The 27,350-nt window shown below is 40.6% G+C and overlaps 1 protein-coding gene across 1 annotated transcript in view; it reads left to right on the top strand.

The window, feature by feature from the left end:
• Positions 1–27,350, top strand: part of MALRD1 (MAM and LDL receptor class A domain containing 1) — a 438,556-nt gene that overhangs the window by 392,012 nt on the left and 19,194 nt on the right.

Raw genomic sequence — 27,350 nt, 5'->3', positions numbered from 1 at the left:
AGTCTCGATCAGGTTTCAATATCTGTTTGACATCTGGAGCACAGTGTTGGCTGATGTGGATCCTGCCATTCAGTTCATGTTGCTGAATATAAATTCATTAGTTGATAAATCATAAAAAGTAATAACCTTAGTTAAGGGAGAGGTGCCTTTGTGCATACAACTGATGAAAGGATGACACTGCAGGGCTTATATTGATGTAGCTGTCTCCAGCCAGGCTTACAATTAAACATAGAGCAGTGGTGGATTGCAGCTTTGGTTTTGCTGTATTATTTGCATCTGACCTGAAGATCTCCCACTGACTTGTTCTGGTGCGAATGTCACTCCAGTGCCCCATGCATTCCTAGTTGACCTGATTAAGTTCCTGTCTGTAGTGGATGTGCAACTCAATGCCCCAGCACCTGCAGGGCCCCCAGGAAACCTCCCCGGCCCCCAAGTTTTACTCATGGGTATTTTTAGTAAAAGTCATGGACAGCTCACGGGTCGTGAATTTTTGTTTACTGCCCATGACCACTCCATGACTTTTATTAAAAGTAATGTTACTAAAACATAGCCATAACGATAAGGGGCGCACACTGAACATCTGTGGTCATATTGCTCCGAAGTGTGATTTATAGTGGCAAGAAGACTGTGCAAGTGTCCTAATGAAAGCTGGGGACAAGGGAATATTTTCTCACCAAATTGATTATACAGAGTTTTACTCTAATACTAGCCAGGCAGCATGTACAGTACTGTACATTCACATGTAATGCATTCAATACACTGCTTTATCTTCCCTCTATTTAAAGCAGATACTGGATATATAGCAGGCCCAATTTAGGGTCAACTACATAAAGTGAACAAAGGACATGCTTTTATTAGTGCCTGAATTGTAAGGATAGTCTATTGCTAAGTAGTAAATGTAATTATATCCCTTGCCCTATAGTTAAACAAGTGTGTTGGAATTCTATCTTCCTTAAACACAGTTTTTCAGTCATACTGAAGATGTACAATCTAGCCAACTGAGCTATAGAGATTAGAATTTCAAGGGAACATCATTGTACCCGTGTGTCTCAGAAAATGTTGGTTTTATCCAAAATATAGAAATCAGGGTTTGATTTTGTTTTACTAGAATGAAATGAGAAAGATGCCTTTTCCTTTTTATTTCACAGAGAAGAACTGAGATTACAGGATTATTGTTGATTCAGATGAGCCTTTTAACTATTTCTTCTTAGAAATGCTAGATGGCCTCAAATTTTCACTCATCACTCTTAAGAGACCAAAATAATCTGTTTTAATGCACAGAGCAGTTTATTGCCTGTGGCACACTAGTGTTTAGCAGTATTGCATGAAAAGATGAAAGTGGAACTTTTTAGTAGCTAGACATTTTCCTCAGTGTTTGAGCTGGTCTCTCAAAATCTAAATCCTGTAATATGGCAGGAATTTGTACTTAGAAAGGCTAGGCCCCCACAAACAATTCTAAATGATGCCATAGTACATTAGATTTTTGGTAGTAGATAAAAGTTCATAAATAAACTGTTACTAACATGAGTGGCTGTCTAAAATTGACTTGTCTCTGCACACAGTGGTTCAAAGTTTGAGGGTGACATAAATGTTGTATAAATGAATGCATGCTGAAAGGATGGTAAAGTGGGGATGTAGTAGGAAAATCAACCAACGGTAGGTTATACATAAGGCAGCATCTCCCTGTTAAAAGCATTATTGTCTATGGTTTTAGAGTTTAAGAGTAGGAATCAAGAGATCTCGATTTGATTCTCAGCTCTACCAATGACTCAATGTGTGACTTGAACCTCTTAATCATCCTAAACCTCAGTGTCCATATCCATAAAATGGGAATAAAACTTACTGTACCCATCTTTGTAAACCACTTTGAGATCCTTTAATGGAAAATGTCATTTTGAATATTTAATCATTTAATTATTATTTTAATTAATTATAATCTCAATGTAAGCAAATGTCATATGTACTATATTATACTTATAACCATAACTAGATTCATTAGAGTAAATAAAATTGCTGCTAATAATTACTGCAAATACATTTGCTTCAGTCTCTACAAATCCCACACCTTATAAATATCACATGGCCTATTAAGGAAAAGTCAGAGTGAAAAATATAACCTGCGCTGATGGTAGGAGTGTATGAATGCTCATGTTGGCATCCACAGTGATTAGAGGTTCAAAAAGGCAGGCACAGTTATTTGCAGACACCACATTTTGCCCTCAAAAACTAAGGCCATTTTAGAGCATTTGGGACTTAATTTTAACAGTAGACAAGATTTAAGAGCTGTTGTTGCATGGGTATATTTATTAATGAAAGACATTGTTCAGGTGGAAACTCTATGTAACATCAGAATGATATTTGATGCACAGCTCATTAACTTTTTGTGTTGGCACATTGAGTTGCACTCAAATTATTAGCTGACTTTTTTTCTGCTGAATTCACCTGAATTACTCTGAAAAAAGCTGCAACTCTTTGAAACCGAGGTTGCAAGCTAAGTCGTCAGTCAGTTGATCAGTGCTTGCTTTAGAGCAGGAGGCCTTATAACTAAGCAAACAAGGAATCAGGAATATAAGTTTCTCTCAGCAGCTTTCTGATAAATTACATTTAAAAAAATAATTTCACTTAGTCACTTTATGGGATTTACTTACATACACAAACTATATATTTCCACTGCTTTTTCACATGATGTTTGCAAGAAAAGCTGTCAAATTGATCTTCAGTACAGGAGCGCCACTTCCCTTCAAAAGCATTATTGGTTCAATAGACAATCCAAGATGTGTGTTGTTTCTTTTGATCTAGCTACAACTATATCAAATACTGGAATGTGTCTACAGTTTGCCATACTTAAATTTTTGCTTCTTTCCTCAGTTTCAATACCTAGGTTTTTTGGGCAATAAAATCGGTCATTAGAAGCTTGCTTTCTTTTAATATGGAAGCAAGAAATTCTACTTTATTTAAGATTGAAGGAGGAGGAAACAAATTGCAATTTGGGCTGACTACGTGTGCCCCCATTCATATTCACTTCTGTGGGAGAATTCATAGAGTTTGTGTGTATGAATGTTTGGGGAGGAGGCTGTGGCATAGATTCTCCACTGCCTTTCACTTTGTGTGGTCACTTACACCTGCACAAATTGGTGTAAAATGCTATCATTCTGATTTGCTTTGTCCTCTTTGTATAGGTGGAAATGAGTACACAAGTTGCAGGTTATGACCTTCATTTATGTGAATATGTTTGTCTACGCGCAGGCACATATATTTGTTTGTGAGTCTGAATTTTCACATGAGAAGTGGCATACCAGTTGTATTACAGGTATTGTCTTTTTGGATCTTGCAGTGAGGGTGGTAGAAGGTAAGAGCAGAGGCTGGTTTCAAAAGCTGAAAGCAAAGGAACTGTTTGGTTATCATGCATGCTGCTGAGAAAGAGTTTCAAGGAATATGTGCTTTGTTTTAGCCATGATGAGGAGTTCAGTGTAGCACAGGGGCAAATGTTATGGCCTGAGGGCCGCATCAGGTGTTGGAAATTGTATGGAGGGCCGGTTAGGGGAGGGGGGCATGGCCCGGCCCCCACCCCCTATCCACTCCCCCCACTTCTGGCTCCGTGATGCCCCCCACCCGGACTCCTGGCCCATACACAACCCCTCCTGTTCCCTGAATGGCCCCCCTGGGACCCCTGCCCCATCCACCCCACCCCCCCGCTCCCTGTCCCCTGACTGCTCCTGGAGCCAGCCGGGCAGCACAGAGTACCGGGTCAGGCCGGGCTCTGTGGCTGTGCTGTCCCAGGAGCTCACCACCCCACCACCCAGAGCATTGTACTGGTGGCGGGGCAAGCTGAGGCTGCGGGGGAGGGGGAACAGCAAGGAAGGGGCCATGGGGGATCCTCCCAGGCCAGGAGCTCAGAGGCTGGGCAGGAGGGTCCCGCTGGCCAGATGTGGCCCGCAGGCCATAGTTTGCCCACCTCTAGCAGGTGATAAGTCTGATGTTGTTAAGTAGATTTGAGCATCAGTGGTGTGGAGATGATACTTGAACACATGCAAATGGATAAGGTTACCCAAGAATAAGTTATAGATAGAAAAGAGGACTTGATGTAATCCTGAGGGACATGTAAGCCTGAATGGAGAAGAGGAGAGTAGAGAAGCAGTTGTTGAATGAGTGGTCAGAGAGAAAGGGGAAAAAAACCAAGCAGAGATAGTGTTATGAAACCTGAGGTGGCACAGAATGTTAAGGAGGAGGAAGTTATTCTAAGTGTCAAAGGTTGTTGAGAGATTAAGGAGGATGACGATGGAGTTTAGACCTTGAGATTTAGTCATGGTGAGAGCAGTTTCATAGAGCAAAGCGGATGGATGCCAGATTGGAATGGATCTCATAGTGAGTTAGAGGAAAGGAAGCCTATATACCAGTTGCAGACCACTTGTTTGAGTTTAGATGTTCAGAGAAGAATAGAATAGTTGAAAAGACAGGTAATATTGAGATTTTGCTTTTTGGAAAATGAAGAAGGTAAGAGCCTGTTTATATGAGTACATTCATGCACAGATTCCATAGGTAGCACAGAGAAGTTCAGTTTCATATCGTCCAATTATATTACTATCATCTCAAAATGATATCAAGGCAAATACAAAGAATTTTCCTGATGTCAATATATTTGTGAGTTAGAAGACAGATTAAATATTTGACTTCCCCTGGTATAAATAAGAATGAAGCCACCTGCTGCAAAAGGAAATATGCATTATTGATGGAAAAGGTCCTTTTTAGATTTGCTGATGTCTCATGGGAAACTCCTTTCTGAACATCCTGATCAAAAACAATTCTGTTTTCCTATACTGTGTTCTATATATGCATCCAACGAAGTGGGTATTCACCCACGAAAGCTCATGCTCCAATACGTCTATTAGTCTATAAGGTGCCACAGGAGTCTTTGCTGTTTTTGCACTTTGTTTTTATTAAGAATATTTGCATGAAAACAAGATGCTTGCTCCAGAGGGATTAATCTGCCCTATTGCTGTTTCTCACCTGAAGTCTCTAACGTCATAATCATCTCCAGTGCAGCCAAGTGTGATGTCACAAACAATATTAGTCTGCAAGTGAACAATAAGCTTCAGGAGAAAATGAACCCTCAGGAACAATGTCTTGTTTTCATGTCATAAAAACAAGAGTATTAGGAAGCAACACAGGAAAATACTGCATTTGCAGCATAGACAGAACTGTCCCTAAATACAAAAGAGCAAATGTTCTGTGGGTCCTTAAGATCAGTGTTGTGGAACCTGTTTTGTAGAAGTTGTGTGAACAGTGCTAAACATTTTTCTTGAATATTTGCTTTCATTTATCAATGAATTTGCTTTGGCCACCTTCATCTCTTTTGTGTTTGCTTTCAGTAATCATATCAGTGATTAAATGGTACTCACCTGGATGCTTGTGGAATTTAAAGTTTGCAGATTCATATAGTCAAAGTTCATGCCTCTCTTCCTCCCTTGATCCCTGAGGTATGAAGGGAACTAATGTACTTCAAATCTGGGTCCACATACATAACCAGAGTATCACGCTCTTGGTTATGTGTTTGTGTAATTTGTCTGTTGCCTTTCAGCATACGGTGAGCCAGTACTAGACCTATCTCATCAGTTTCCTGTTCATGCTGCTGGGACCATAGAGATGAATTTCTTCTCCAGCAGTCAGAGAAGCGGTATCATCTGGCTGTTACCAACTGTCACAGAGCTGGTCATGCTTCCCCTTCTGGACACTTACTGTGCTGCTGTGTCCAGGCTCACACACTGCATCCAGGTGCTTCTGAGCTCCTCTAAGTCTGGGCAGGCTTCTGGCCCAGACTCTGGCTCTTGGGTTTAGACTCACTCCCAGGGTGCAGACTCCCTGTCTGATAACCCTTCTTGAAAGTGGGACTCCTACAGTCTAGCTACCCTAGTGCTAAACAAGCAAGTTTCCCTGGCAGCTTAAGCATACCCTTTCTCAGAAGTCCACATTAGTGCATACTCTGATTTGCAGTTTAATCATTCGGGGACACATGATAGTTGAAGCCAAGAACTTATCAGATGCACGAAGTAACTTCTTAAACACTTTATTCTTAAAGAAAGCACAGAGACTTATAGATCCATGCAAAAACAATAAACCTGCATGCAAAACTCTCCCTCTGGTATCCTCACAACTCCAAGAGCCCTTTGGATTTTGGTCTGAGTCTTTCCATGGTCCAGATCCCCCTGGACCTCACTTCTTCAACTCAGTCTTTTCTTCCTGGTCATGACTTCTCCTCTCTGACCCCTGCAGCAGGCTGCCTTCAGCTGGGGTTGGTCAAAAGCTTCCCTCCTCCTCAGAAAATATGTCCTTTTGTGTCTTCCCTGAACTGAATTTTTAAAAGCCAGTGCTAATGCCTGGATTCTTTCTTTCTTTCTTTCTTTCTTTCTTTCTTTCTTTCTTTCTTTCTTGGATTTTCCACTCCTCTGCAGATAATCTGGGAAGAACCAGGTTCCCTAGCCTCCAGCCATCCCATTATTTTAACGTGCTCCCATTTGAACAGGAAGCTGTTTAGGTTAATGACTCTCCATTGTTCTTGGTCTGGAAGAGAGGTGACACCAAACCTGGTACCAGATGACTGATTGCACATCTGCTGAGGAATTCAATGATGCAACAGTTTCATAAAATCATCCAGAATTCATAAATTGTACATAGACAGATTCCTCAGGTCATTACACCAACATCATCACCAGTAATCAGCTTTGTGGATTTTTCAAAGATACAATCCTTTATGAGTGATGATTCTGCTGGTGTTCATCTTGAGTGGATCAGCATAGGTAGCAATAGTACACTTGGCATTATACGTAACTTCCCCAAGAGGCAGTCTCACACGCAGAGTGTTTAATTCCACCACACCCAACATCTTTTTTCATCTGGTGGCAGTGAAGCTGATTCTCCTCCTGTAGCTTTTAGAGAAGGCATGAAACTGTAAGACGAGCTGAACTGTAAAATAAGCACCAGAAGCACCTGGACCAACCCCCAAGTGGAGTGAGAGAAGCCAGGAGGGAGAACTAGGAAGCAAGACAGATTGGGTTGTGTGGGGTTCTGAAAGGAATAGTTAAGACCATCCCCACACATACCTATAGACCCCAGAGGAACCTGGAGAAGTGAGTGGCTAAAGATCTTCCTTCTCCCCAGAAAAGAGAAACCTTAATTTCAAATTGCTTTCCAGTTTTTGGAGTTCATTACTGGGCAAACAGAGCTAGCTGGCTGTTCTGGATACAGTGTCTTTGGAAGGAATCTGCCTGCCTCAGTTTCTTTTATGCCAAAAAAACAGTTTGCCTCACTGTGCCTGTTAAACTCTATCTCTGAGTAGCATGATAGAGACAGGCATCTTATTTGATTAAACAAATGTGACAGCACTGCCCCCAATTTTTTTGTTTCTGAGCATCCAGCATTGTAAAGAAACTTGTGGTAATCAATTTAAGTAATCAGATCTAATTTTCTTAGTAAGCAGCATATTTTCTGCAGTGAGAAACTGAAGGTCAAATTTCTCTGTAAAATTAGAAGAAAGCAAAGTATCTTCTACCTTTCTGTAACCCACTGTCTGAAACGAAATATTATTGCTTTGATGATCTGACAAAAGTATTATTTGACTAGCACTGTTACGATATTCAGGATAGCACTCTTTATGGAAGGACACTGGCTGGATTTAGTCTATTGTCATCCTGCACAATGAATTGTTATCCAGATATTTTCCAGTTCCCCTTTTATGACTTGTTTGATAAGTTGATAGCTTTTTCTCTACGGAGAAGTTGTACAAACCCAAGACATTTTAAGTTGCTAAATAAAATGGAGAGACTCATGAAAGTGGTATGCAGCCAACAGCCATTCTTTTGAGTTTGAGGAGCTGAGTGGAGCCAGCCCCTGCTCTGAGAGTAACAGAAGCAGAACATAGTAAATGTTACTGCTTAAATGGTGCAAAGTGTATTTTATCAGTCCCATTGGAATATGCAGGATCTGTTCTGCTGGAAGGGCGGAAGCAGTGGAGCATAATTTCACAAGGAAAGTGAAAGTGACTCCGATTTGTAAGAATGCTGAGGAAAAAGTCATCTTTTGACTTGAGATTTGTAGTTCCCCATACAAAGCTCCTGAGGTAGGTTTACCCATAGTGCTTGAGATGCAAAAAAGCATTCCAGCCTGTCTGATATATGTCCTGTGTACCAGCTTGGATTGCCACAGTTTTCAGTTGTGCCAAATATGACAAAATTACAGACCACTTACAAGACGATCCGCTCCTCAAAGGGAAAGCAGATACCTGCAAGCAGCAGTCAGGGTGACGGCTGCTAGCTGGGCGTTACCTTATGGTTTACCCTTACCTCAGGATGACTAGCACCCCAGGACCATCTCTATCATCACACTGAATGTTGAGGTCAGTGTGCGTGAGTGTCTGTCTACAATGGGGAAGAGGTTAGGTGAGTGTCTGAGGAGGAGTTTGAGAGGTAAGGGGAGGACTTTATACTGGAAGGGATGGTGTTTGGGTGTCTTGTGGGGAAGGAGGTTATCATGTTCTTTAATGCATCTGCTGGAGCACTGCTAGGAACCTGGCTGAGAAGCCATAATAGTATTTTGTATTATACTGAAAACGAGAGAAATATCCAGAAAACCAGAAGTAAATTACAAACAAAAAAAAACTAGGGATGGTGAAAATAAAAAAGGGAAATCGGGCAAAGAATAAAACATCTTGTGCTGCATCATTCCCTCTCACAGCTTCTCTCTGCCTTTTGTCTGCATATTGTCTCTAGAGAATAAAACATCCTTCGGGCAGGAATCTATCCTTTTTTTACGTCCATTAAGTGTCTAGCACATTTTTGAACTCCACAGAATTAAATAATAATTAAGGACCAACTTCATTAACTTTACCCAAGATGAGTAAGTACCTTGCTCTGAGATTGATCCCACTGACTTTAATGAGGCTACTTGTGGATTTAAAGTAGCACGCCAGGTGAATAAGAGTATCAGAATCTCACCCAAAAAGGATTAGAGCAGCATGTCTGTGCTGTAGCTCAGCCAGCTCAGAGTTCCATTGCCTAAGAGAAGTTTGCATGTAGAGATTTCTCAGTGACAGACACCTGCATGCTGGTTACGCATATCTAAAGAGACCATACGGAATATAATATAAAGAGGGCCTGGGGGGATAAACTGTGTCCTGATATGACTGTGGTTAAGGGTTGAAGACTTATATTGCAATGGAGAAGAATGTGATGTGGGGAGAACCCATACTTGAGAAGAGGCAGGTTGGCGGTTAGAAGAGTTAGAGAGTGATTTGTACTGACAAAGAGGTATGTCCTCTATTCTGTGTTGATAGCATAGCATCTTGACCTGTGACCCAGCCAGTCCGCCCCTGCAAGACTCTCTGGTGGCACAAGAGCTGCAGGTTACCTTGCATCTCTCTGATCTTACTTTGTCTTTCTTCCTGCTCAGCCAGCATGAGTTTAATTATGTGAGAATTAAACCCTTTGTGCTGTTGCTAGGTGGCTGGGGCATCCTCTAACAAAAGTCAAATTAAGTAGAACTTCTTGAACTTCTCTTGCCAGCTCTTACAATGCTGACAGATCTGCAGTGCTCCATGTATTTTAATTTTAAACAAATACACACAGAGGATTTTTCTGAAGGGCCTTTTCATGTTTGCCATTGCTCTAATCAGCTACCAGTCTGCATGGCTAAGAGGAAAGCTGTAACTATGTGCTATTCCCACATAGCCCTCAAGAGATATTCTTATTTTTCCCCTAAAGCTTGAAGAACCATGTTTATTGATTAGTGTCCAGGTCATCTAGCCAATTTGCATAAACAGTCCTCTTGAAAAAAATTAGAGCAGATTTTAAGATGCATTTATTTTAGAAAGATCCTTTATGTTAACATGTATCAGAGGGGTAGCCGTGTTAGTCTGGATCTGCAAAAGCAGACGTTTTGGAGCATGAGCTTTCGTGGGTGAATACCCACTTCGTCATGTGCATCCACAAAAGCTCATGCTCCAAAACGTCTGTTAGTCTATAAGGTGCCACAGGACTCTTTGCTGCTTATGTTAACATGGTGGGCAGTACAGTTATGCCCAGGAAAAAATATGGCCCACTGTGCCTAGCACACTGTAAAATGCAGAAGGCAATTAAACACATAAAGAGTTAATTTTGAAATGATTAATGTAAGCTTACTTTCATAACCTTTTAGCAATCAGAAAGGTTTGGACTCCAAGAGTGAATTATTTCCTTCTTGGATGAGAAATGATTTGGGTAAAACATACAATATTTCATTCTCATCTCTGTTTATTTATAACATGTGTGCTTTTGAACACAGGGATTAGATAGCAAAACAGACCACAGACAAGTCAGGCCAGAGTGCTGGAAAATAATTGTATCAATTACCATCTGCTCTGTTTGAGCCCTGTCCTAATTTACACTCTGTGCATTCCCACTGAGGCCAGTTGGAATGTGCAGGGTGAAAATCTGGGAAAATTTTAACAATTGGTGTGTCAAACTATTACAGGACTCTGCTGGACAACTCTCTGGTGCTGCATTTCCTTTCTGCAGCAGAGAGGGATGGCTGTCAGACATAACTGGCTGCCTGATTTTCCCTTTGGTTCTATACACGTTAAAGCAGTCGTTCTCAAACTTTTTTTTTTCCTGCAGACCACTTGAAAATTGCTGAGGGTCTTGGTGGACCACCTAATGATCTTTCCAAATGTTGTTTGTACCATTAGCTAACTATTGTAAAGTGCTTTGGATAAAAGCGCTATATAAAAAAATTAATAATTAACTTTTTTTGTTCTACAAATAGAACGACACAACTCATATTTTAATATCTGTAGTCTTACATTTCTAATGTGATATATGTGCCCTCTTTTCCCCCACCACTGCAGCCCTCGAGCTGGGGCTGGGAAGGATAGGGGTCTCTTCCTCTCTCTCTCACCGCAGCAGCTCTCAAACTGAGGCTGGGAAGGAGGGCCATCTCTCCCTGGCAGCCTGGAGAAAGTCGCCTCTTTCTCTGGCCGCTACAGCCCTGCATATCCCAAATTCCCTCCACTCTCTTCTCACCTCACTGCCCCCTCCCACCTACCCTGTATTCCCCCCAAGGCCACCACCTCACCTTACATGTGCGTCTTCCCCAGGCACCTAATTAGTGGAGCCACAACTGTGCGGCTCCACTAACTAGGTGGGTGGCCCTTCATTCCCTTGTGTGCGGCCACCCAGGCGCACACCTTAGAGGGAACTTTCAACGGACCACCTGAATGGAGCTCGCAGACCACTGGTGGTCCACAGACAAAAGCTTGAGAGCCTCTGTGTTAGAGCATCATAGGGACTGATGCAGCCTGCATATTTCAGCTAGGTATTGCTCTGGTGCATTGCACTTTGGTCCACTCTCTGCAAAAACTTATTTCAAATATGTATTTCTAATAACTTTTTAAAGTTGTGTCTTTACCATTCTTGCCAGACCCCTTTGTTAACTATTGGTGGTTTCAAGGGATAAATTCCTGTTCTACTCCAATCGATAGCAAAACTTCCATTCCCTTCAGTGAGGCCAAAAATTGGCCTGGGACTGTTAAACAAAACCAAAACAAAAAGGGTAAATACTTAAGACTACTTGATGACTGATTTCCTATAATACGTAATAGGAATTTTGTAGACACTGGTGTGGAGGTTTGGACCTGGACTCCGTTTCAAACAGTGACACCAGACACACCAGAAGGCTCAATTCAGAATCCTGATGTTGTTTGCACAAGATAGAATCCTAATGTTATGAATAGGGGGCTCTTCTCTGGAACAAGCCATTTGGAAACCACTGATTTATTCCTAGGTGAATTAAAGTTGATGGTTTGAGATGTATTGCAGTCTAGAAGGCAATGGTCAGTAGGAGTTCATTAACCAGCTGTTATTGCCAACAGCTTTCGAACAGGGGGAAAAAAACGCAATCTTTTTTTTATTTCAGTCCACCATGAAGTAGTAATAATGCAAATGCTATGTTTAGTTGGAGATTTTAAGAAATTTGAAGAAAGTTCTCTTATAAAATGTGCTATCTTTAAGTGCACTTAAAATATTGCACTAATATAGGTATAGTAACCCACTGGGGTAACCTCAATATGCAGATTATTGCTACATGCTAGTTCCCATCACAACAGTTCGGAATGGAGGGTTGTGTATGGGATGATTTGGTGTGTCAAGGCAAAATTGTAGTGGCTACCTATTAGGGTGCCACCTCGACCATTACAACTCTGGTGCTGCAGAGTAATGGCCATTTGGGGGCTGCACTGGGGCTCCACACTTTGGCCCTTTCTCCCAAACCTTGTGTAGGTCCAATTTGTAGAGCCTATTAAGATGGGACCAGATATGGGCCAGAGACTAAAATATTTGTATTTACTGCTAATAGTTGTGAAACACTTTCTGTTGGTTCTCAGTAAATAAATAATAAAGCCAGCAGTCAATATAACCAAGACTACAAATTAAATTGTATTGTACTAAATTGTACTATAGGTAAGCTTTTGTTAATATATTTCCATTGTCTTTACACATATATTTCCACCGTGAAATATTTTTCAGCATTTTGTTATAATGGAAAGATGCAATTCATATCAGTTAGAATTCCGTATAAACATAGAACTCTAATATACTTGGAACTCTACAGTCATCTCAGTTATGATAGCAGTAAGTACACAAATCCTCATGCATCACGATGAGAATATAAAACATAGCGATATATTTTGTTTAATATAAGAGGATGTTAAGTGATTAAATAGGTTGGCATGAAGAGAAAACTAACCTTTCTAGAATTATTATGGACTTATTTATTTATTTACATTGGCAGTGAAAAATGTCTTGCAAGGAGTACAAAATAGTATTAAAACTTGAACTCACCATTATTCCTATTGCTTTATTATATACAGTTTTACAGTGCAGCAGAGTATAACTGCAATGCTCATATAAGTCAAAGACCAAATATTGCACAATAATATTAGTAATTCTTTGTATTGCTATAGCTGCTCGGTGCCCCAATCAGGGTCCAGGGCCCATTGTGCTAAGTGTTCTACATGTACACAACAAGAAGCTGGTCCCTTTCCCAAAGTGCTTCAGCCTAAGTAAACCTGGCAGAAGAAACTCAGCATCATGTACAACTGGACCCATCATTTTCCCATGCTATCCCATAAAACCAACACTTGGTATAGCATCCTTGACCTTGACATGTGACCTCATTTTGCAACTTTTTCACCTCCAGTGTAGAATTGTTTCTGATAACTTAATGTATACAGTCAGTATAAGAACAATGCACTTGGCATTTGCTTTCGATAGCCACTATAAATATGTTTGTAGAATATTTTCAGGCCAGTCAAATGTATTCATGTATTTTTCTTACATACTGTAGAGACTGGTGAACCAATGTTCTGAAAAAGAATGTATAACAGTGAGTCTAGAAAATGTAAAATTACAGCACTTTTGTTACTGTAGCCAAGTTTGCACCATCTAACCTGATAAGGGAGCTCTGCTGAGTATGTATGTCCTGCAATAGTAATCAAATAAGAGATAACCAATTGAGATTTCATGGCTGGAGATTCTTTCTGACCAATCTCCTCTACTTCTTGGGGGGGGGGTGGACATATACACACAGTTGTTCAGAGAGAAGATAGGGTAGCATTTATTGATTAGACAGCCTTCAAAGAATTATATATATAAAGTTTTTGCTTAGATTTGAATGTTTAGTGGTTTCTGTGTCACTGGGATGGGGGGAGAGGTAATACTATTTCTAGTGCAATATGCTGAAGAAAGCAGACCTGCCTTATTCTTTTTTTAGATTGGCACAGGAAGGCAATCTGTGATTCTCTAGAGACCACTGAAAGTGAAGGGTAGGAAGAAAAGGGCCATATAATGCTCTCAGTGGTGCTCCCATACAGATAATTTCATCTATGCAAGGGCATCCAAAGGCAGACCTTGGCCAAATCTGTATTAGTCTTTTCTCTTAGAACTGAGTCGGAGAACAACCTACACTAGTCTACTGGGCTCACTGGATTATGCTCTTACGTAAATGGAAAAAGAAGATTTTAACCTTAATACTATGAACTGTAATGTGCTTTGACTTCAATAGGAGTTATGAAGTGGAATTAGTGCTAGCTAATGGGGAGGAGTGGATTTCCAGGCACAATTCAACAAAAATGAGGAGGGGTGGAATTGATTCTGTTGAAATTTTCAGTGAAAAATTTCAGCTTTTTCAAACTACATTTGTAGTTTTCTGATGGAAAATCACAAATTTTCAAGGAAGTGGGCACTTTCTAGAAAATGATTGTTTCATCAAAACATCAATTTTCAACAAAATATTTTGCCCTGCCCCAGCCCAAGTCCTTCATGTATCAAAAGGAGAAGAAAACCTCCCCTCCTCCTCCCAAATACTTTGACTTAGTATTTTTGTTGTTGCTGTTATTTATATTACAGTAGCACCTAAAGGCCCTGTCCAAGACCCACTGCTTTTGGTGCAGTGGATTTACTAAACACATTGTCAGTTCATTTGTAATATGGTGATAATAATAATACAGTACTTCCTTTCTCCCAGTCTTTTTTTTTGTGTGTGTCTTATTAGACTGTAAACTCTTCACAGCAGGAACTGTTTCTTTCTATGTGTGTGTACAGATTACAGAACCTATCACAAAGGACACTCAGTTTTAGTGGGGGCCTTTAGATGCTAAATAATAACAACAAATACAGTAATCACACATGCAAATTAAGTACACCAATTGTTGTGTATTTTTTGTATGCTGGCATAGGCTTCTAACTCATGGAACCTAGTTCTGAAGAGATGTAATTTAAGGAAAAATACAAGCATAAAATGAGTCATTCTCAAACATTTTGATTTTTCTTGTGTTGTTAAAATGCAAAGTGTTGAAAACTAGGTAAATGTAATAGACCATTTGCAATGTATTTTGTACATCCTTGACATTTCTTGGAAGATGAGTGTTGAGGTCATTTAATTATAGGCTATATAGAGAACGAAATTCAGTCTCAATAATTGTTGATCTTTTATAGTTGTAATGCTAGCTTTGTAATGCTCTCTTTTAAGTTCTGATTCTGCTGCCATTGAAGCCAATGGCAAAACTCCAATTGACTTCTATAGTGAAGGATCAGACCCTTGTTTAAACAAAAAATTGTGAGCAGAAATAATTTTCATCAGGGGATAACAGCAAAACTACAATGGTGTTTTTTCTAAATGTCTGCCACTACAGTGAATCTTTGCTTAGCTACGTTTTGAATTTTTATTTTTGTGGTTACAGTTAGTCATATATTGTATGCAGTAGAAATCAACAGTTCTTTAGACCAAAAGTGTAACCAATATACCTCTGAGTTCTCGGCAATTTATACTGTGGAAAATGTGTTCTCTTCTGCTGTCTTGGGGTCACACATAGACAAAATTCCTTGTGTGTAATTATCATTGATGTTAATAGAGTTACACATCTGGATCTAGGTCAGTGTACGGAACTTACTAATGTCATCGACCATTAATGAGTTTATCAATACACAGTAAAACTAGATGTCCAAGCGGTTGTGTACCTGGTTCCATGAAGCTTCTCAAGTGGCTCAAGGGTGAGACAGGAATTGATACTATCTAAGCAATGCCAGTCTTTCAAAATTATTATCCTGAACTTTCCTCCAGTTCAGGCAAACCACAATTATATGCATATCACACGGAGTTCGGCTGGCGGGGGGGTTATTGGACTCAAAATGGCCCTTCCATCCTCATTCATTTTGAAACTCTATGTTTATGAAATGTCATGAGAAAATAGTCCATTTACTTACCTTCCTTGTGATTAGCTAACCCAGGGTTTAGGGGCTGGAGTTACAGTCACCACAAAATAAGCACATCTGCTGCAGCTTTAAAAGTGTGGAACCAGTAATGCTTTCCTAATCACCACAGATATGGCTAGTGTGCAGCCTCCACAGCATATTTTGCCCATTCCTGGGTCTCAGTTCCCAGTGAAGTCACAACCCACACAATATTGTCTCTGCAAGTCAAGCTTTTGGCAACAGGCTCATGAAAGAAGGCTCAGGTCCAAACCATAAGAGACATGTCAGCAAACAGTTTAACTTCCTTTTTGCCATGTCAGTGACCAGAGCAACAGGAAGGCTGTTTTTATTGAAACCTCACGGAAAGAGAGTTCCCAACGTTTGTTTCTTGGGGAGGGAAATAAATAAATACATACATAATACTTTATCGTGGACTTGATAGGAGTCAAATGCTCAGCCTATATAATTGTACCCAGAGATAGGTACATTTGTGTAGTAGCTCGATCAGAAAAATGCCAAATATGAAAACTGCTTATCCTCTTTCACCTCCCACCCTATCAGGAAGGAAGAAATAGGGATCTGGGGGTCATAGTGGATCACAAGCTAAATATGAGTCAACAGTGTAACAAACAGTGTAAAAAAAAGCAAACATCATTCTAGAATGTATTAAAAGGAGTGTTGTAAGCACGACACAAGAAGTAATTCTTCTGCTCTACTTCTCATTGATTAGGCCTCATCTGGAGTATTGTGTCCAGTTCAGGGTGTCACATTTCAGGATAGATATGGGCAAATTGGAAAACGTCCAGAGAACAGCAACCAAAACGATTAAAGCTCTAGAAAACAAGCTCTGTGAGGGAAGATTGAAAACATTTGGTTTGTTTAGTTTGGAGAAGAGAAGACTGAGAGAGGACATGATAACATTTTTCAAGTACGGAGAAGGTTGTTGCAAGGAGGAGGGAGAAAATTGTTCCCCTTAACATCTCAGGATAGGACAAGAAGCAGTGGACTTAAACTTCAGCAAGGGAGGTTTAGGTTGGACATTAGGAACAACTTCCTAACTGTCAGAGTGGTTAAGCACTGGAATAAATTGCTCAGGGAGGTTGTGGAATCTCCATCATTGGAGCTCTTTAAGAGCAGGATAGACAAATATCTGTCAGGAATTGTCTAAATAATACTTAGTCCTGCCTTGAGTACAGAGGACTGGACTAGAAGACCTCGATGCAATCAATGCAGCAGGTGTCTAGTGAAGACCTGCTAAATCAACCACAAAACACTCTCCGGTCAATTCCGGTACTCCAGAGCCCCGAAAAGGGTAAAAGAAGTCGATGGGAGAGCATCTCCTGTTGATGGAGTACAGTGAAACTCGGATAAGTTGGCCTAAGATATGTCGACTCCAGCTACGTTATTCACATAGCCAGAGTATCATAATTTAGGTTGACTTACCCCAGTAGTGAAGACGAGCCTTAAGGAAGATAGTCCATTGAATAATGAAACCATTGCATCGTATTCTTTGTATGGTTAGGTTTCTTAAAGGCAGGATTTGACCTTTTATTTTTTCCTTCTCCATCTTGCAGTCTGCCATAAGTTCTGACCTAATATTTATAGGGTCACCTGTTGATTTGTAGCTGTGATTTCAGTAATACTGACTGTTTCAAACCTAATCTCATTCTGAGTCTAATAATTCCTCTGAAATGGTCTCTGTTTGAATTGCAGTCCTCCAAAAACTTTCATAACTTTTAATATAACTGACTTATTTCCATTCTGATGAAATTGAACATAAAGGTGTAATATCAGTTGCTCAGCAGTACAGTTTGCTCTAACTAATAAATGGATCAGCTCCAGCATGAAATGTCTTTGTTCTAATCCAGTGTCTGCCAAGTGTCTTCCTAGAAGAGACTGGTGAACTGGTCCAAACAAAATATTAATCAGCTCAATCATCCCAAATTTAGACCTAGCTGAATTAGATTTTGAAACAATTGATTTAACTTTTTTGGTTTTGTTAGTAATTTTTTGCTTTCTTTTTTTCATTTCTGGTTGTTAGTAGGATCTTATGTAGAAATACCACAAAAACCTATTCTTGTGGAATTTGTCACCTGTCCAAAATTAGAAAGTACTGAAATCTCATGAGAGATCTTGATTTTGTTGGATTTCCATTCCAAGTTCTCAGGCAAGGAAGCTCAGAAAAGACTGTAATGTACTAGTTGCTATATGTGGATAATCCTGTAGCACTACCGTCTTCTGGTTGAAACCATTATTTGTGATTATAACCTCATGTAATGGCTGGCCTACAAAGTAACTTTAAGCCCTAATGCCATGGCAAGCAAATGGAGTTTCTCCTAAACTTCAGTGGTAGAATCCTGTGTTTTTAGAGCAAAAGATCATGAGTTGATGCGTGTGTGCTATTACTTGAACTGCAAGAATTGTATATGATCATGGAATATTATGGTATTAAACCTTAGGATATGTATGCTATCTGGCCCTCCAAATCTTCACTAGTTTATAATAATGATGGTTGTTTTTACTTATTAAAAATGGGATGCACAGTTGGGGAAATGTGCAAAGCCAATTATTTTAACCAATATCTGATTAGAGTAGGTTTCCAACTGCATTTCTCAAGATAAAAAGTAGATGAATATATAATGTTAGGACTTGAAGGAAACTTTAGGCTCAGCCTGAGTATGAGTAAGACCTGAGTCACAATTCTTTTCCATACCTCTCTTTGATCCCAAAAGGAAGTAATTCACTGTCCTGTAATTCAGCTATTTAATCCCCTCATCAAGTCAGGCTGAATAAAGTGCAGCTTATGCCCCTACCTCATTCAGGCTCCACTCAGTTCAGCTGGTTCTGAGCAGTAGAGAGACTAGGTAGGAAGAGGTGGATTCTCCTTCTGAGGACAGGTAGGTATGTGGTGTGTTTCTGACCTGGTGAAGGGTCTGAGGAAGCTAAGAAGGTTTAGGAGGTTCTTAGCTGCGAAGGAGGCGGGAGAGTCAATTAAAGGGTGTAGGAAAAGTGGTGTGTTAAAGGTAAGAGAGACTGAAGGGCGAGAATGTAAGATCAAGAGAGAACAGTAAAGGGGGGACTGAGAAAAAAACTGTTTTTGCCCACCCTGCTTTTTACTGCAAAGTATCCCAATTCTTTAATCTGAAAGGCGTGAGAGGGAAGCAAGCGTTCCTCTTAATTCCCTAATCTAGTGCCAAGCTCCTTCATCCATTGCCAACATAGTTCTCTGTGATCCCCTTGAGCTCCACTTTTTCACTGTGAAAATATGATCAGCTTGCAGGATAGGGGGGCAGGTTGCAGATATTCACCTCCAGTCCCGCTACTTATTTGGGGCCAGCTGCCAATGCCATAGAGTGCACAAGCAGCTGTTTTTTTTTATTTGTCGCTTACAGACGGGCCTGTGCATTAACATTTCGTCTGGAGCATGTGAGAATGTACTACTCTGGCACAGGGCAGCTCTGTGAGATTTACAATAAATAGCTATGGTGAACCATTCTATAGTCTACTATGGCACACGACTTTCTGTCCTGCGGTTAACCACTGCTGCCAATCCAAGATATTAGTACAATATAAAGTTGCTTTAGTCTCTTTAGGAGAATAGTTGAAATTTTTGAAGTATGGTACTTAATAGCACTAAAGTTTATCCTCATTAGAATAAGGTTTAAAAAACAAAAGAATCTAGTTTTAAAGAATTACGAGAAGCTGCAAATAAATAAACATCATCATGTGGTGACAGTGCACAGAGATCACTGCAAAACAACTTCAAGAAGTACTTTAATGAAAAACTGCTTGCTATGGAAAATGCACTTCTCTTTTTAGAGCTATAGGCTAGGCTTAACCCCTTTTCCTTCCTACTCAACTCCCCTAGGCCTCAATAGCCCAGCCTCTCAAGGACAGTCACATGAGGGAGCGGAGTCAGACCTCCTGACCCCCAAGAAATAAGAGAATTCTTTTGGCTGCAGCCAGAGCAGCAGTGGGAGTAGGAGGGAAGTAGTCAGAGCGGGCTTTCCCATTTCTGGCCCACTTCTCAGAGCCTGAATTTAAGCCCCAGGAGCCCCCGAGGAGAGACCCATGGGGTAGGAGCCTCAACCATCTCCTGAGACATGAAGCCAGACCTCCAGAAGGCCAAAGATCTTGCACCTTCACAGCTCTGAGTCCCTCCCTCTGGAATCTGGAGTATCATTTCAGCTGACAAAATGAAATGGCTGCTGATAGAGAGATCCAAAAAACCCCTAAAGTGAGACTAGGTGTTACTCTCCCAATGAGCCTGAGATGGGGTTATGGGTCAGAGGAGAATTAGGCATAGCAGGGGAATTTAGTATTTTTAATCTTAATTCTTTTACTAGTGTTGATCCACTGGCACATGTTTACTTACAGGTAAATAGGGTCTTTCAAAACTTGAAAATAAGTTAGGGATAAGTTAAAAATGTAAAAGAGGAGGAACTAGCTATAATTAGTATTTAGAGATTGTTCACATCTATATCTTAAAAAGGAACTATACTATTACCAATTGCAAATGTGCAAACATCATAAACCAGGCCCTGAAAATCATGACATTGACTTTTTGCATTCTTTTTATTTAAATTCTGGCTTTTGAATCTTTAGGATGTAGTGGGGTCATGTTTTAAGCTTTTTTCTGCAGCCATACAGGCTGGAAACTTGCAATTTTTTAAATTAAAGTTGAGATTCTCGCATATTCACATGACTTGGAGTTAGGGCTTCAAAAACAAACCAAATGTCATGAATGATAGAATTGCAAGAGTTGGCAACACAAGAACTAACATGGCATGTGCCTATTATCATCCTTACCATTATGTTTATATAATGTTTCTCCCTCCTTTCTACTCAATATGTGTCTTTTTATACTCTGAATTCTGTGGGGGAAGGAACCATTCTTTCTTCTAGGTGTATGAGCCCTACAGCAATAGGGCCCTGATCATGATTGTGGCTTTTGGGTACTGCCACAATATAAGTAACAACGCTGCAAAAGTTGGAGAGCTGATAGATAAAAAGTCTACCTTGAAACAGTGGGCTGTAAAATCTATAGAAACCAGTGTATCTCGGAGGACAGAGGTAGCATTTTTGGACAGAAAAAAATGATAATGTTATAACACAAGACCTCAGTTATGCCTTAGAGAACAGGAAAAATCTGAGTTCCAGATTCACTAGAACTGGTAGGAAAAGGTCTGTCTAGGAAAAAAAAATAGGAAATATCTTTTCAGGATGCAGTGTTTGTGTCAGAAGAAAAGATGTCCTACGTTCCCATCAGTGCAGTCTCCTATATATGCCACTGAACTGACCCATTCAAATAATTTTTGTCACTGCTTTCCAGGATGCTTCTCAACTTTAGATGCTAATAGGATCGTTATGATTTTCTTTCCTTATCAAGAATGCAAAGTATTAGTTTCAGTATTTTTGTCTCAGCACCCTAACACTGTGAGAAGCATTGTGAAATGATGTATCATTTGTTTGGTTATGAGTGTTGGTTGTGGGAGAGAAGGGTGAGGCAAAGTTCCTACTTTATAGTTCTCTTTGTGTTCGTGTAGTAGAGGCAAGCATCCACCACAGCTCTGCAGTGATGACTTATGTTTTATGTTTCAGATAGATGAAAAACAGCAGTGTCTTTGTATTTGGGAAAAATAGGTGAATGAAAAGACTTGACTGGTGAGATTTACACAACTTAAAAAGAAATAGGTTCTGATCCTGGGCTTCACTCAGTTGGTGCACAAAGGCCCTAAACACTGTAGATCAAGCCTCCAGGAATCCTCAGGTGATCTAAAACCCCTGTTGTGGCTCCATGCCACCCTCTCCCAACTGGTGGCTTAGGGCCATGGCCAGAGGGAGGGAACAAGAGCAGAGGTTCCATGTGCCCTGGAGATCCTTGGATGCCATTTCTAGCCTTAGGGCTCTTGCCAGGTGTTGCAGCTCAGAGTCACCTGAAGGCAGCTCCTGCTTGCACCAGGGACTGGCCTATTGCAGAGTAATGCCAGGATCGGGGGAGAGCAATGGACACTTTTGGACTTCTGCTTCCTCACCTGCACCGAGTGTTCCTAGGCTGCAGCTGAGGATCTAGCTTATAGAGTAGAGGAGTGTTGCAGCTATTGGATAGGGTGCCACTTTATACTCAGGGAGTGTTGGGCACTAAGGAGGACATGCAGGATTTACTTATAGCAGAGTGCATGAACCCATCATTGAACTGTGGCAGACAATCAGCTTCCAGGCCATGTGATTTGCTCAGTAAGTTTCAGGAATGTAGATGGAGCCTAATATTTCATTCTTTTTGTACTGCCAGCTAATGTGGTCATTCCCAATGCTGAAGTTGCAGGATTTAAACCCTGGTGATGATGGAGGAGTTGTCACAATGTTCAGAATAAAATCTGGTTTTTCCTTTTTAAAAACATAGGAAGTTGCCTACCAAAAACTATTTTAATGTTATGACATTACAGTTGCAATGTCAAGTACTCAGACATTAGGAAATGCCAGAGGTAATATTCCCAGTGTTGGAGGAAACAATACCATGGGATTCTGTAATTAAAAGCATTCTCTTAATGCCTGTGAAAAAGAAGCCTGAATTATAGTTGCACAGGCATCCTTAATTCTGCTATTTCCTAATAATTGAGGGCTTGACTTTGCAACTTTAATGACATTCTTTTAATGTCAGGGATCTTTTGTGTAATTATTTATATAGTGTCCAAAGTGTCCTAGAGTCCATTAAATATCTTATAATTTAAACTATATTTCTGGAAGTCGGAGTGAGAATTCCCCTAACTGCTATGGAATTCATTTGTGGATATCAAAAGAGGACAACTACAGTCAATTTGGGGACATCATCATGTTATTATTGTTTTACATGTGGAGTATGCCAACCACAGGTGCTGACTTTTATTTGTGCCAGTGGGTGCTTCTCTCCACTCCCTCCCCTCTGTGCAAGCGGCAGGCAAGGCTTTAGGAAGAAGAGGCTGAGCAGGGGTGGAGTCTTGGGGTGGAGCGTAGGCGGGGCCTTCAGGGGAAGACGGCAAGTAAGGGTGGGGCCTCAGGGCAGAGTGACAGGTGAGGCCTTGGGGGGAAGAAGCGGAGCAGGGACTCAGGATGGAGCACAGGCAGAGAACGGGGCAGGGCCCACAAAAGATTAATCTGGCCCTGCAGGTGCTGGGCACCCCCTATTTTTTTTCAGTGGGTGCTTGAGCCCCAGAGCACTCACAGAGTTGGTGCCTATGATGCCAACAATTTATTGTACAGCCTTTGCTGTGAAATGAATGCTTCAAATGGAATGTAACCATTGTTTCCATATAATGGGGAAGTTTGACAATGCAGGGCTGCTGCTTTTCGTTCCTGGAAGTGTACAACTGAAACATGAAAAAGAAAAGTTTTGAAAGAATACATTTCATAACTTTTGATTCCCTCTGGTGCTACAGTTGTGCACCTGACTTGTAAAATGTTAAGAAGAGGCTGTGTTAGACATTATTGTTGTATCCAGTCGGAACAGATGCATTTATGATTGTCTGGGAATGACAAAAATTATTTAGAATTTCCAATCTGTACTGCAATCTATCTGGCAGTAGTCATGTCCTGTGCTGGCAGACTCAGGTTAAAGCAGGCCATTTCAACTGATAAGAAGACCAGACCAAGATTTAAAAAAATAAGGGAAAAGAATTTTATCACAGATTTTTTTTTTAACAAAGATGTGTGGCATAACACATACAATGAAACATAGTCATTGCTCAAGCCTTTTAAATGACTGACTATTTAATTTTATCGGGCTTTGCAGATTCATTATTAGAAAGATATTCAGAAGGTAAACAGCAATTGAAAGCAGATATGCAGACCGGCTTTGACTGAGATAAATGTCCATTTCCTATCACTATAGAACTGATAATGCAATAGTGTCTAAATAATGCAGTGCCACAAACTCTCTCTGATTACTGCACAGTAATAGACCGGTGTTTATTGAGGAACCCAGTTTATTCATTTAAAAAAACTCCAGCTTGTAAAATAAGATGCTTTCAATTCAGCTGCAGAACCAAAACAGCTTAAAATAAGAGGGAAAAAAGAGACTTAAGTCCCAAAAAGGTTATAGCATCCCAATGTGGAAATGCTAAAACAGACATGAAAATATAATCAAGAGACAAGTAACACTAGAATTACAGATAAGAAAAAACACAGAGAGTAAAGCAAATGAAATTAACATGGCAATGAATAGTTTTGTTTTAAATCAAGAAGGAATGCAACAAGAGACCATGGAGGCATAAAGGGGAATATGAATAAACAGACATAAAAAAAAAATAAGAGCAAAACAGGGAAAGGAAGGTGATCATGGTAAAATCTAGCCAGTGTAAATCTATTCAGGTATTTTATTAGATTTTTTTTTTATTGCTCTCTAATCCCCATCTGTTCTAGTAACAAAATTATCATTAAGTAGAAGCTTTCTTCTCTGGTTTGTCTTAAAGGCACAGTATTTGTACTTTCTGCAGTCAGGTGCAGCTTTGCAACCCATTATTTCCTCTACAAATTTTCTCGCTTATTTTAACTGTATGTGAATTTGGTGGCACTTGTCAAAGAGAAGGATGTTTTTATTATGATGGACTATGAACGTACAATGGTCAGACACTGGGCAGACTCCTAGCCATAATATGATCAATGCAGAGATTCATTTGTCAGATTTCACAATACCCTTACAAAAATTATAACTAAGAAATGAGAAGAGAGAGAAGGGAGAACACAAAAAGAGGGAAAGCCTTGCAAAAGTGATGGGAGGAGTGCAAACTGTGGAAAGGGAGTCAAACACTTTTTACACTATTGTAGCATGGTGACCTATTTTATACTAATACAATCTTTTAACTCTACTCCTATCTACGTTGCCCGAAGGACAGGAAACATTGGATGTAGTTTTAATTAGGCTGCAACTTTATTCTTAAATATCTGGGAGTATCTGACAAGTAAAATAGTATAGTGCAGGTAATTCCATATACATTTCTATATATGTGGGAGCTGCTGTCAGTCCTCCCCTTTTCCATCCTGGTTCTACCCAGCCTGCTGCTAAGACCCTGCCACTCCTACTTTTAGGAGAATTAATGTGGGCTGTAAAGAAAGGGTGGTTGACTACCTCCCATACCAGTCATAGGAACCCTGAACCGCCATTTTCTGTTCTTCTAAAGGATGCCTTCTTTAAATCCTTTACCAATCAATAGTATTGAATTGCTGTATCCGTTCACACGGAGTTAACTGGAGTTAACATCTGCCACAAATTTCCATAATGAGTTGCAACATAATATCCTAACCCCAACTTTCCTACCCCACCAGGTCTCTAATTTGCTGTGCAGCAATGAACCCCCACCACACATACACCCTGCCTCAGCCTTTTTGGCAGTGAGGGAAAATTCCTCCCCAGCCCCCAGAGCCAGCTCCAGGGTTTTTGCCACCCCAAGCAGCAAAAAAAAAAAAAAAAGAAGCCGTGATTGCAATCAGCTCTACCGCAGCTGCTTCAGTCTTTAGTGGCAATTCGGCTGCTGGTCCTTCCCTTTGACAGGGAGTGAGGGACCCGCCATCGAATTGCCGCCAAAGAGTCCGACGTGCTGCCCCTCTCCATTGGCCACCCCAACCTGCTTGCTGGGCTGGTGCCTGGAGCTGGCCCTGCCAGCTCCTCAAGAAAAGTGTAATGACCATTGCATATAATGAAGAAACCTGGTATTTTAACTACTTCCATGGCTGTGTGTGTGAGTGGGGGTGTGCTGCCAACCTGGTCTGGATTAAAGAGGGCTTTCCCTGAACTGCCCCGGAAATAAATATGCCCCTTTTCCCTTCTCATCAGCGGGCAGGGAAGGAGGCAGCATCTCCTGCATGACAGTCTGGTTCTGGCTGTGCTGCTTCGTTCCTCTTTAGCTGTAACAGGTAATTCTTTCAGGGAGAAGCACCGTAAAGAGACACCATACCCCTTCCTACCAGTCTACTGGACAAGCTCCATCCCTGCACTTAAAAGGAGCAATTCACCTTCTCCATCCAGCTGGACAAAGGGCCCCACCACTTAATTCACAGTGAGGATGTTCTTATCTGCAACATTCCTGCTAGTACACGCTAGAGTTTCTCTTAAGCAAGGGATAACTTATAGTCCTGCATTGTGGCATGGTACTTTTGTAAAGAGCAAAAACTGTGGGCAAGGATGAACCATTGGATATTCATATTCCCTTGTGACTTAAGCCACCCTTTGAACTCTGACTCTAGTGGCGAATGGCCAATGTGTTTAACCCACTACACCGCTTTCAGCCTCTGAGTTTCTTTTCAGTGGTGTTGCATTTTAATGTCAACACCAGTTTAGATAAAATGACAAGGCTTATTTAGTGGTTTGACCTCTAAATGTGATAGTGTCAAAATGTTCTTTTCGCCTAGAAATATTGCATCAAAACCAATCACTTTACATAAAAAAATAGAAGAAATATTTCCTCTGGAAAATAGATTTTGTAAGTTTTATTTTGTTTAATGGTTTAGCTGGCGAGGCAGTCATTTTCCTGTTTACTGAACCTAGCATAAACCTTTCTTTTTTTCAGCACCAGGAGTTATTTTCTGTAGCGTCTCATTATCGGCTTTTAGCCAGCAGTGTTATTTTATATGACAGTGAAAAATTTCTAAAACTAGACACAAAAGAACCACTATTTAAGAAAGTGAGAAAATATAGCATTAAAACGATTGTACATGTTTGAAATGATAGATTTCAAGTCTGATCATCTGCTATGGGAATGGTTCCATTTCATTTCTGTAGTCCTCACCGGGCCAAATTCTGCCATAATATACCATGTGTGCAACATATTTTACCTTGTATTTAAGAATTACTTAAACTAGCAGCTGTTTCTTTGAAGAGCTAAGGAAATGTAACTTTCTCCTACATCTACATCAGCTGCCCACAACTGCCTCAGCTCCAGGCAGTTTTCCTTGGAAGCTGCCCTGGAGCCACGGAAACTAGTAGCCTGGGCTGCCGAGGAGCTGTAATCTCAGGAGCCGGGACAAACAGGGATTCCAGGTTCCCAGCTTCCCATCAGCCTGCCAGATGAGCTAGTAAGGATCTGGGAATCTTGAAGCCTGGACTGCCAAGTAGCCCACCAGGCTGGGTAGGTAAGGAGCTGGGTGGGTGAGCTGCCTGCGTTCCGTCAAAACATAATAAAAATGGGACCATCTGCAAAATGTTTCAATTTTGACAAACTGGCAAATTCCGACAAAAAGTTTCATCTCTATTTTTCCAACCAGTTCTATTTAAAACAAGACAACCCTTGCCTTCTCCCCAGCAGTAAGAGTTCCTCCAGACTTGATGAGCAGTTACATCCAATTGTGCATGTGTTACAGAACTCACTCACATGCTTTCAGTCCAGAGCTTGTTTCATGTAGATGTTTAACAGCTGACATTCATTCTTTAAATTTGTTCAAGACCTCCTCATTCCACAAGATAAAAGGAAATCTAATTAGATACACTTATTGCAGGCAGATATAAACCTATTTGCAATATCTACATGCTTGTTAAATGGCAGCTACATTATAGGAGCACTGAATTACCACCCTGCAAATGGACCATTGGTCCATGTGGTCTGTATC

Source organism: Gopherus evgoodei, chromosome 2 (assembly GCF_007399415.2).
Source record: "Gopherus evgoodei ecotype Sinaloan lineage chromosome 2, rGopEvg1_v1.p, whole genome shotgun sequence".
NCBI classification, from domain to species: Eukaryota; Metazoa; Chordata; order Testudines; family Testudinidae; genus Gopherus; species Gopherus evgoodei.
The sequence above is the reverse complement of the archived record's forward strand: the minus strand, read 5'-3'. Positions and strand labels throughout refer to the sequence as shown.